The sequence below is a fragment of the Apium graveolens genome, chromosome 10, assembly GCF_009905375.1.
Source record: "Apium graveolens cultivar Ventura chromosome 10, ASM990537v1, whole genome shotgun sequence".
In the NCBI taxonomy this organism is placed as follows: Eukaryota; Viridiplantae; Streptophyta; class Magnoliopsida; order Apiales; family Apiaceae; genus Apium; species Apium graveolens.
In genome coordinates this window covers 213,713,391-213,725,564 of record NC_133656.1, presented here as the reverse complement: position 1 = coordinate 213,725,564, position 12,174 = coordinate 213,713,391, and positions in this window count along the sequence as shown.

Here is a 12,174-nt window from a genome sequence, read left to right as displayed (position 1 = left end):
GGATAAGGGTATGATAAGACCCAGTGTGTCTCCGTGGGGAGCACCAGTTTTATTTGTTAAGAAGAAAGATGGGAGCATGAGGTTGTGCATAGACTATCGAGAGTTGAACAAGCTAACCATAAAGAACAGGTACCCATTACCTAGAATAGACGATCTGTTCGACCAGCTAAAGGATGCTGTTTATTTTTCCAAGATCGACCTGAGAACTGGATATCACCAACTAAAGATTAAACCCGAAGATATTTCCAAGACAGCGTTCCGTACCAGGTATGGGCATTATGAGTTCTTGGTAATGTCCTTTGGACTAACCAACGCCCCAGTGGCTTTCATGGATTTAATGAATAGAGTATTTAAGAAGTACTTGGACAAATGTGTGATAGTTTTTATCGATGATATTTTGATCTACTCAAGGACTGAGACAGAACATGCAGAGCATTTGAGGATAGCTCTAGGAATACTAAGAGAGGAACAATTATATGCCAAATTCTCGAAGTGTGAATTCTGGCAGAATGAAGTACAGTTTTTAGGACATGTGATCAATAAGGAAGGAGTATTGGTCGACCCCTCCAAGATAGAGGCGGTCTCAAATTGGGAAAGGCCAACCACACCCACAGAGGTAAGGAGTTTTATAGGATTGGCCGGCTACTATCGTAGATTTGTACAGGACTTTGCGAAGATCGCAGCCCCTTTGACCCGACTTACTCGTAAGACAGAGAAGTTTGAATGGACGGAGAAATGCGAGAACAGTTTTCAGGAATTAAAGAAAAGGTTGATAACAGCTCCGGTGTTGGCATTGCCGGACGGAAAAGGAGATTTTGTGATATATAGTGACGCGTCGCACAAAGGACTAGGGTGTGTGCTTATGCAGCACGGTAAAGTGATTGCGTATGCGTCGAGATAACTGAAGAAATACGAGATTAGATATCCTACTCATGACCTTGAGCTCGCGGCAATAGTATTTGCTTTAAAAATTTGGAGGCACTACTTGTATGGAGAGAAGTGCGAGATTTTCACAGACCATAAGAGCCTCAAGTACATATTTACGCAGAAAGAGCTCAACATGCGCCAGAGGAGATGGTTAGAACTAATCAAGGACTATGATTGTGAGATTCTCTATCATCCAGGGAAAGCCAATGTGGTGGCTGATGCCCTTAGTAGAAAGGAAAGACTCAGAATGATAACGACTTCGGAAGAATTAATAAGAGATTTTGAGAGAATGGAAATAGAAGTAAAGGTAACCGGAACCGGAGCTGAAAAGCTTTTTGAGATCTCAATGCAGCCAGAGTTATTGGAAAAGATCAGATTGTGCCAGGAGAAAATGATGAAAGAAGGCAGAGAGTCAATGACTGGAGAGGAGATCCATACCGAGAAAGATGATAAAGGGATAATGAGGTACTCCTACCGGATTTGGGTTCCGAATGTTCAAGAGCTTAAAGATGAGATATTGGATGAAAGCCATAGTTCAAGGTATTCCATTCACCCGGGAAGTACCAAGATGTATAGGGATTTGAAGGAATATTACTGGTGGCCCAACATGAAGAGGGACGTAGCAGAATGGGTAAACAAATGTTTGACTTGCCAAAGGGTAAAGGCAGAGCACCAGAGACCCAGTGGACTCTTACGACCCCTGGAGATTCCCGAATGGAAATGGGAACAGATAGCGATGGATTTTGTTGTAGGATTGCCAAGGACGAAAGCCAATCACGACGCCATATGGGTAATTATAGACCGACTGACAAAGTCAGCTCATTTCATTCCTATCAATGAGAGATACACAGTCGATAGACTGGTGGACATTTACCTTAAGGAAATAGTGACGCGACATGGAGTCCCAGCGTCCATTGTCTCAGACCGAGACCCCAGGTTCAACTCCAGATTTTGGAGGAGCTTTCAGGAATGTGCAGGGACCAAGTTAAATATGAGTACCGCGTACCATCCCCAGATGGATGGGCAGAGTGAAAGGACCATCCAGACACTAGAAGATATGTTGAGAGTCTGTGCAATAGACCTTAAAGGAAGTTGGGATGATCACTTGCCGTTGATCGAGTTTTCTTATAACAATAGCTTTCATGCTAGCATCGGAATGCCGCCTTATGAGGCCCTGTACGGAAGAAGGTGTCGATCTCCCTTATACTGGGATGAAGTAGGAGAGCGGAAGATGCTCGGACCCGAAGTGGTCCAAAGGACCAAAGATATAGTGGATCTTATCAGAGGGCGACTTGTAGCAGCCCAAGACAGACAGTAGAAATATGCAGACCTAGCCCGAAAGGACAAGGAATATGAAGTAGGGGACTTAGTACTGTTGAAAGTATCCCCTTGGAAGGGATTAATGAGGTTCGGAAAGAAAGGAAAACTAAGCCCAAGATACATTGGACCTTTTGAGATATTAAGACGGATTGGAAAGTTAGCTTACGAGCTAGCCCTACCCCCTAACTTGCAACAAGTTCATAATGTGTTCCATGTGTCAATGCTAAGGAGGTATCATCGGGATGCCAGACACATAGTGGAGTACGAGCAGGTGGATATGCAGCCAGATCTAACTTACGTGGAGAAGCCAGTAAGGATTATGGATAAGAAGGAGCAGGTGCTTCGGAACAAAGTGATCAAACTAGTCAGAGTACTATGGCAGAATCATAACGTGGAAGAATCAACTTGGGAACTAGAGAGCACAATGCTAGAAAAGTACCCCCATTTGTTTTCTGTTTGATTCCGGGACGGAATCCTTTTAAGGAGGGGAGACTGTAATAACCCCAAAATTTTCAACTTTTTTGTAACCCTTGTGAATAGTGTTTTAGCTAAATGAAAAAACTTTTCACGCCACACTATGTAGGGGTTCTGTTATGGATATTCTGGGATATTATTAGTACTCTATGAAGTATATAAGTGTATGTAAAGATCGTCAGAATCCAATTCCGAACACTTTGGTTTTTCCCGGAAATCCACTAGATACGGAGAGAATTGAGTATAAGGTAACAGGATAAAAAAGATTAAATTAAAGGATTATAATAGAGGATCATAAAAAGGAATATAATGTATTGAGAAAGGTTAAGGGAACCTAAGTAATAAGATCCCAGGTATGATCCTTCAAACGATAAACGAGAACGAAAGTTAAGCGAACCGTATAACAGATCAGCGGTCATTAGGCAAACGATTAGGAAGTTAATCAAAGGGATTAGTAGGAATGATGTCATCCAACCAATAGAAAGAGGACAAGGAAGGGAGGATGACATCATGAGGATGACACAAGCATGACATGGGAAGGAAGGAGGTGTGGTGGCTTTGTAACCACACAAATTCAAGGGCAAGAAGGTAATTGACTAAATCAAACACAAAAGCAAAGCAACCAAGCCAAGTAAATTCATTCTTCATCAAAAATCAAAAAGAACCAAGGCCTTGTTCATCTTTGCTCTCGGCTTTTCACTATTCATTAGGCAAGAAATTTCAAAAATTCAAGATCCAAGCTTCCTAAATTGGTGAGTAAATTCCCTAATCATCTTCATGCTTAGTTAGGGCTATATCATGAGTTTAAGCCATTAATTCCTTCTCAATCTTCTTCATTTAATCAAAGAAGAAGACTATGAATAGTGTTTTCAAGTTTTTAACTTGAAGTTTTTCTTGTTTTTCTTGAAGATCCAAGCATTCTTAAGACTTCTCAAAGCTTCTTAAGGCTTCCTAGCTCCTCCCACCACTTCAAGGAAGGTATACCATCTCCAAACCCTAGATTCCTATATATTATAAGATGATTTTGATTAGTAGGATGATATTGTAGCTTGTTGTTGTGATTTAGAATTTGGGATTTGGAATGGTAGTGAAATGGAATGGTAAATGTTGTGGTTTTGATTAAAAGAACTTAAGTATGATTAAAGTTAAGCTTAGGCATAAGTATGAATGTTAAAATTGAATTGGTTGGGGTTGTTATGATGTGATAAGGATGGATGTTGGTTGTATGTTGGATTTGAGGTTGAATTGGGAGGGTTTTGAATGGTTTAAAATATTGGAAATCGCGTAAACATAGCCGTCGTAACGTCCGATTTTCTTTAGACTGTTTTTGTACATAACATTAGGACCCGAGAACCCCCTGCTAGATTATGACCATTGCCATGTCTAGATAGCTCATGTTACGAGCTTCGTTTTGATATGTAGTTCGTTCGATTCCGATGCACGGTTTAGGAGAAACGACCGTTTCAAGTAACGGCGTTTCGCGAACGAAACTTTTCCCCTCGCCTTACTTTGAAACATAGGTTAAAGACCAAAAAGGGTTAATTAATGTATGAAACATTTATGGTAAGTGTGCTAGGCAGTTAGTAAGACACTCGCGAAGGAATCGCCTTAAAACTCGTAAAGGTTAAATTATTAAAAATGGTGGAGCCGAGGGTACCCGGGTGACTTAAGCAAATCAGTCAGCGCAAAACAAGCATTAGAGTCTAAGTTAGTTAAAGTATAGATTTACAAGTGACTTTGGTTTAATTCCAACTTACTTGTTGTTTATAGGTTACCAGACTCGTCCCGAGCCTTTTATCACCCCAAGTCGCTCAGGCAAGTTTTCTACCCGTTATAACTGTTGTGGTGATGAATATATGTATTTGCATTATCTGGTGATAGATGCATGTTGGTTAATTAGCAAATGTTGTTATATATTGAAGCATGCTGCTATGGTATATATATATGCATGCCTGTTTCGCATTCTTTCCATATATATATCTGTTGATTCAGTTGATAATACCTATGCTAGAGGATAGCGGTAATTTGCATATACCCTTAGTACAGGGACCCAAAGGTGAAAATATTTCTAAAATCGGAAGTCGAGGATCCCGAGTAGATTTTGTATATATGGATATAAATATATATATATATATATATATATATTTATACTTATATATATATATATATATATGGTCATAGTTTTCAAAACTATTAATCGAATAAGGTTTATTCGATAACTTTAACTTTATTTTATTATTAAATATTATTTCGAATATTCATTCGAGGACTTATGACTCCTTTTATTTTATATTAAATGAATATTATTTTGAATATTCATTCGAGGACTTATGACTTCTTTTATTTTATATTAAATGAATATTATTTTGAATATTCATTCGAGGACTTATGACTCCTTTTATTTTATATTAAATGAATATTATTTTGAATATTTATTCGAGGACTTATGACTCCTTTTATTTTATATTAAATGAATATTATTTTGAATATTCATTCGAGGGCTTATGACTCAGTTTATATTGTTTAATGAATATTTTTGAATATTCATTTGAGGATCTATGACTCCGATTATTTGCTGAGATTTGTTCTTTATTTTATTAAAGAATAAGGTGTAAATAATCAAACTTATTTTCGATTATTCAAATAAAGATAGTACTTTCATATAAGTATATCTTTGGTTATTTAATACTCGTTTCAAGTATAAGTTTTAATACTTTTACTTCAATTATTTTTATAAAGATTATTCTTTATGGGAATATTATTTAAATAATAATATTCAGTTATTTTCTAAATATTCTGGGGACTGATTTACTTCATTAAATCAGCTTTACTCCAAACACTCTATAAAGTGTTTTCGAGTCTTCAAAATGATTTTTAAAAGATAGAGCGGATCCCAAAACTCATTTTTATATTTCAGATCTTCCTTTTAAGGGGATTTAAATACTCGCTCAAAACCTGAGGGATCCGGCTCTGTGGTGTGTTTTATATTCGCAACAAGGTTGCTGTTTTGTTAAATGAATTGATTACTTACCCAACACTCGGGAAATAAAATTCTTGGAACAAGTTAATCCATTAACAGGCATCGCCTGGGAAATATCGGTGAGTTTTCCTTTCCAACTAGATACGACTTCTTGGTGGAGCCGTATCAACAAGTTCTACTTGGGGAAAGGGGGAACGAGCTTTACGTTTCAGAGTCATGGATTTCATCTGAACTAGGAGTGGCGTAAGTGGTCGAGTGGCGCCGGCCCAGCCTTATTATATTGGCCCAAATGGCCTGGAAGTTCCGCTAAGGCGGTCCATTCCTTAGGAGTTCAGTGTTCGGTTGACAAGTAAATCCGACAGGTTCTCCTCTACATGTAGAAAATGGTGGGGTTGTACTACTACGACTGATCATCGTAAGTGGTCTTCCTGGCGCGGAAAACTCCCGTAATGAGTTCATCATCCATTTGGATAATTCTGCAACACTACCCGTAGCATTTCGATCGAAAGGCTACTAATGGGTGGTTGCCGAAGCATTGACAGGGTCAAACATTTTTATTGGTGTATCCATTGAATGAAGTATCTCGTAACTTCATTTCTTTTCAAAATATTTCAAAGATCAAATATTTTCAAGTTTTATTTGTGGTCTCATCTATGGGATGACCTCGTGAATCTTATTATACTTCGAACAGTAGTAGTTCAAGTAGATTTCAAAAAAAATGGTATAAGTATAGTGAAGTAATTGGTAACTTCATCTTCTTTTAAAACTTATATCCAGTAAGTAATTACCTTACTCGTGATAAAGAATTTTAGTAAGTATCCATTTAGATACTTGTATTATTGTTATCACTATATATTATCTTGCGAGCTGTAAGGCTCACTCTTGCTTTATTTCTTCATCACACAACAACAGTTAGGAAAGATGGCCAGACTCCAGCAGACCCAGCGCAAGCGCGTGGGAAGCATCCCGCATCTTCCCGATGATGTTGTGGCTGCTATAGCTGCAGAGGTAGATCCATTGGTAGATCAGGCATTCTACTTTTGAGAATCAATTATGTATAATTATAACTTGTGGCAGATAATGGTAATTAACTGTAAATTTATCAAGTAATCGTTTTGGGTTGTAATAACTTTTAAATTGTGGATTCAAAGACTTGTACTTATTTCAATTTCATCTCTGAGACTATAACGGGTTGTGGTGTGTGTTAGTGTGGGGTCACAGCATAAGGTTATTTTTATTAATTAAGTGAAGTGATATTGTGGAAAGAAAGACCGTGACGACCCGGATCCCCGACCCCGGATCTGGGGGTGTTACAGAGAGTATACCAATTCCTGACTTCAATCTACCAATCCTTAGCAAGCCAAAAAGAACAAAGTCAAGAGCAGTCAAGAAACTGAAGCTGCCGCCTCTCAAATCCAAGTCTCAAATCAAAGCTCAATCTAAAGTCAGTAAGGGGGACTATCTGTACCTGTGTGACATCAAAGAATTTTCTGATCTAAACCTCTATCTGGATGAACTAGATGAATTGAGAGAAATTGATGCATACAGAAACCTACCTGAAAAATTAATGTTCAAGTACAAAGGAGGAAAGGAGATTCAGTGGCCTCTTCACGGGATCCTTCAAGAAAGCCAAGATGTACTGATTAAAGTTTATTCATCGTTGAAGAAGAACTTTGTGTTCAACATTACTGCAAGAAGATTGGTATTGAAGAAGATTGAAGAACTAAGGAATGTTAGACCTAAAGATGCACTCCCAAAGACTCTAATCATCCCTTACACAGGGAGAAGAGTGCATCTAAGGCCCTACTGGCTAATGGAGTTCATAGATGACAAAGGTGTGAGAAGATTCTTCAGATTAGAAGACCAATTGAGCATCTCTAGCAATGAGACTCTTTTGGAAATACGAGGAAAGCTAAATCTCTCAGAATCTGATGAACTGGAATTCCACAGGCAGCTCCAAAATCAGATTGAGGAAAACAACAGAAAGCTTGGAAAGAGATCCAGACCTTCAAGAAACTAGACAAATCTGCTCAGGCTAGAGGAGCATCTTGAAAAATGACTGTGAGCAAAACTTTGTACATTTCTGTTAATTGAAGCACTTTTCAGTAATATCTACCTTCTCTCTTAAAGTCATATTTTTAGGGTGTTTTCTTATCATCAAGTATCTCTTAATTTATGGCTACAATTCCATTAGACATATATTGGGGGAGATTGTTGTGTATATGTTGTGTACTTGATGATTTAATGAACAAAACATCTTAGTAGATTTTACTTAGTGAAATAATGTAGCACTCGACGGATAAGATTTATAGTCCCGACGGATGACTCAGTATAGTCCCGACGGATGATGACTTATTATCCATCGAGTGAGTAGCTTATGTAACAATAAGTCTGTAGCACATTTCTGCATTCACCATTGTATAGAAAATGTAAGTAGTATTCAAGTCATGTTGACTTTAACTAGATATGCAGTTTAGGTTGATTAATTGTACATAAATGATGTTTTGTAATTCTGCATAAATGAAATGAAGTCAAGTGCCAGTTTGCTACCCGACGGATAACCTACAATGAAGTCGATGGATGATCAAATAGACAACCCGACGGATGATCAATAACTCGACGGATGATCATGAACCCGACGGATAAAGAATTCAAATATATGTTGACAGTGACAACAGAGTCACATGCGTCGAGTGGATGCAAATGGAATGTGGTAGCCTATTCAACTGGGTTTTCGAGAACAAAGAAGCATTACCATTTTCATGCTATTATGAAGATATTCAAAGATGCTGGAATAGAGTAATGAAGTAGCATTGTAATAGATTAGATAGTTTTTATTTTTATTATCTTGTCTTATTATTTTGTAATCTTGGTGATATATAAACCAAGTAGTAGCAACTAAGAAACTATCGATCTAAGCAAGAAAGCAGAGAAACATTTGTAAGCAGGATTCTTAGTATTTCTCTATAAGTCTTAGAAGTTCAATTGTTGTAAGCAGCTGTGAGCATTTCTGCATACAGGGTTCTCTCGATATATTATACATATCTCTGGTGGAATCATTCAAATCCACCAGAAAATTTTTAAAGACTCTTGTTTTTAATTACTTGTGTTTTGATTCACTTAAGTTTTTATTCCGCATTGTGCTAATCAATACACTTATATTTATATTTGAGTTAGAACATTTTATTTCAAGAAAAAGTTTCAAGAATTCCATTCAACCCCCCTTCTGTAATTCTTGTCATATTGTTAAGGGACTAACAGTTATGTTTTTTAAGTTAAGATTGAGAATATATATAGGGGATAATAATATGTTTGTAACTTGATATTAATGATACAAAAGATAAAACATGTGAATTTAAGTTTTAGTATAAATTATGTAAAATTTTAAATGTGATCTGTGCACTACAAAAAATATGACCATTTGCGACGGAAAACTTGCGACGGAAAAAAATGTGTGCCCAACTTACGACGGAAAAAAATAAAACGTCATAATTATTTACGACGAAACCCGAAACTGTCGCAAGTTTAGTATTTTATTAATAAAATTCTGCACGACACGATTAAAAAAATGAAAATCATTTGAATATATAAGGAAAACTCAATTAATTATCAATTGACTTGAATTTTAGGCAAGATATATATTTTAGAAAATTAAAGCCCTTGGACAATAAAATAAATCAAATGTAGTACTATAAGTTACTTTGTGGAAACCGAAACTAGAAAAAAAATTGTAAGAGATGAGTCCCACTGATCTTTTATATCCTGATCTTCATCCCTGTAGATCATTAAAATAGATAGTTAAATTTAGGCACATTAAATGTGTTTATTTCCCTGTATTATATTGTAGAAAGTGCAAGGATAACAACTAAACAAGTTGACAAAATGGATAAATATGCACCTTAACAATAACATAATAAAGTACGATTTAATGAATACCCTGACTTTCAAAAGCAAAAAAGTAGAAAAGTAGGTGCACACAATAAGATAAACTATAAAATGCATTGAGATTATTATTTCCCTAAATTTAAAAATATATGTCAGTGTTAGAATCAAACCTGATTTTAATGTTATATTGTTATGTATATTTTAGGGAAAGGCCCCGGCTGACGACGATGATAATGATAGTGAGGGCAGTGAAAGGACAGAATCCGATGATGATGAGCGAGATATGAGTATGCCTTATAACGTAGTATCTCGTGGCAGTCCTATAATTAGGGGTTAAATATCGGTGTAATATGTTATGAATGTTTGTAGGATAATTTAAATTATCCTTGTGAACTAAGTCTGTGAAAATTTGTAAGATGATCTAAGCTAATGATCTAAGCTATTGTCCGGATTATTTTCACTTTTTATGTAGTCGAAATGGTTTTCTTATGTAAAGTGTGATATTTTACATATATAGCTTGGTTTAAATGTGTGGATGATTTCTTATTCTTTATTTTGCATATTTTAATATATTTTGTTGTTGAATTGAGGTACAATTGTATATAGATTGGGATTTGTGATTGGAAAGGTTTAGGAATCAATTTAAAAGCCGAAAAAGGCTGGAATCAGAAAAACCAGCAGGATGCTGCCTGTGGAGATATTATTTTACGACGGTATTCTGGGTTACTTATGACGGAATTTCGTAATTATTCTGGGTACTTACAACGGAATTTTGGGTTACTTGGGATGGTTGTTCTTCGTGATTTTATTTATTTTTTTGTTTTTAAAATAATTCTGGCAAGCTTGTGGGCCCAAGGTGTTAACTTACGACACACCGGTCGTCGTAAATTAGTAACAAATGACGGAATATACCGTCGAAAGTTTAGTTATCAGCCAGCTAAAAGTGGGCTCCACTTCCCCTAACTTGCGACGTTTTTCTTAACTTTGTGACGAAATTGGTACTTATAACGAAATGGTTACTTATGACGAAATGCATACTTGTGACAAAATTGATACTTTTGACGAAATGCTTACTTGTGACGAAAATCTGAACTTAAGACTTGAGTAAAAACGTCGAATATTTTTTGTCGCAATTGGCCCAATTGCGACGATTTGCAGTGTAAAAATTCCGTCGCAAATGGGCATAATTCTTGGAGTGGTGTGAAATATTATAAATAGCTAAAGTTGATTTAAAAATGGATTTGATGGAGTAGCAAATATATCAAAATTAATTTGTAAACAACTTGACTCCATTCGAATTTGATTCATGTTTACTTATTGGCTATTAAAATATTTATGAACAAGCTCTTATTTTGGCTCATTAATAAACGATTTAGTTCGACTAAAAATAACTGCTAGATTCATTAATTTCTTTTTTAAATAATTCAAATTTGACTATACTCCTCTCCGTAAGCCCTACCTAAAAATCCATGAAAGAAAACTTTGCTTTATATATGTAATAAAGAGTTAAATTTTAAGGAGACTATTTTTTTTTGAATATTTTGAAAAACACTTATTTATTTAAATAATTAAAATTACTAGTCTTAATTATTTCATTAAAGTTAAATAATGTAACAATCTTTTCTAGTTTTCTTATAGACAACTTGTAAACTTATACATTGTATCATTTTTTTAATTATTCAATTTTCAGCTGATTAATTTATTTTATATTAGATCTATATTTAGTGTTTATATATTCAATGTTAAAAAGGTATTTTAAAAAGTAAATTATATTTGTGTATATAAATTTAAACAATTTTACATTTAATTAGATTTTATTTGATTGGTTTTTGTTTAAATTAAAATTATTATAATATCTTACTATTAAGTACATGTAAAAATTATGTAATTTTTTGATTATATTTTATCATTTTATGGGTTTCCCATTTCTTAATGATAACTTTTAAAAATTTGAACAGGGCGCCTAAAATTTTAGACAATAAAGAAACACTATGAACCAAGCAAAATTTTACAAAACAAAACTCGGATTACTTTTTTTTTACTTCGGTGACATCTTATTCCCCTTTTACACAACTAACTAATCTCAGAAAATTCATAATGCACCCAACAAGTGATCTGAATTAAAATGTTAACATCCGTCTGAATGTTAACACATCTGTAACAAAAGATTAATCAATTGTTTAAACAATTAAAAGAATTGATCAGAAAGGAATTTCTGATGAAACATTTTTTTTAAAAAGAATAATGCTAATCACAAAAACCTATTTTTTGGCACGTTCCATAATATTTTTTTATTTTATTTTTTAAATAAAAAATTAATATTTAAACTTTTATAAAAAAAATAAAAAATATTATAAAATTATACTATAATATCGGGGAATATGTACAAATAGGCAGTACTATATATCGATCTCATGAGATAGACATTGCAGGCCTGTAAAATGCTTGTGACAGTCAAATCAATCAAGATCTTAAACTGCATAGAGAATAGACAACCAACTCGTACAACTTTGTATAACCACATTCGCCCTCGATGACTTCGACTTGAGACGACATCTAAAGGGTTCTTCTGCAAATTATTCTCTCAA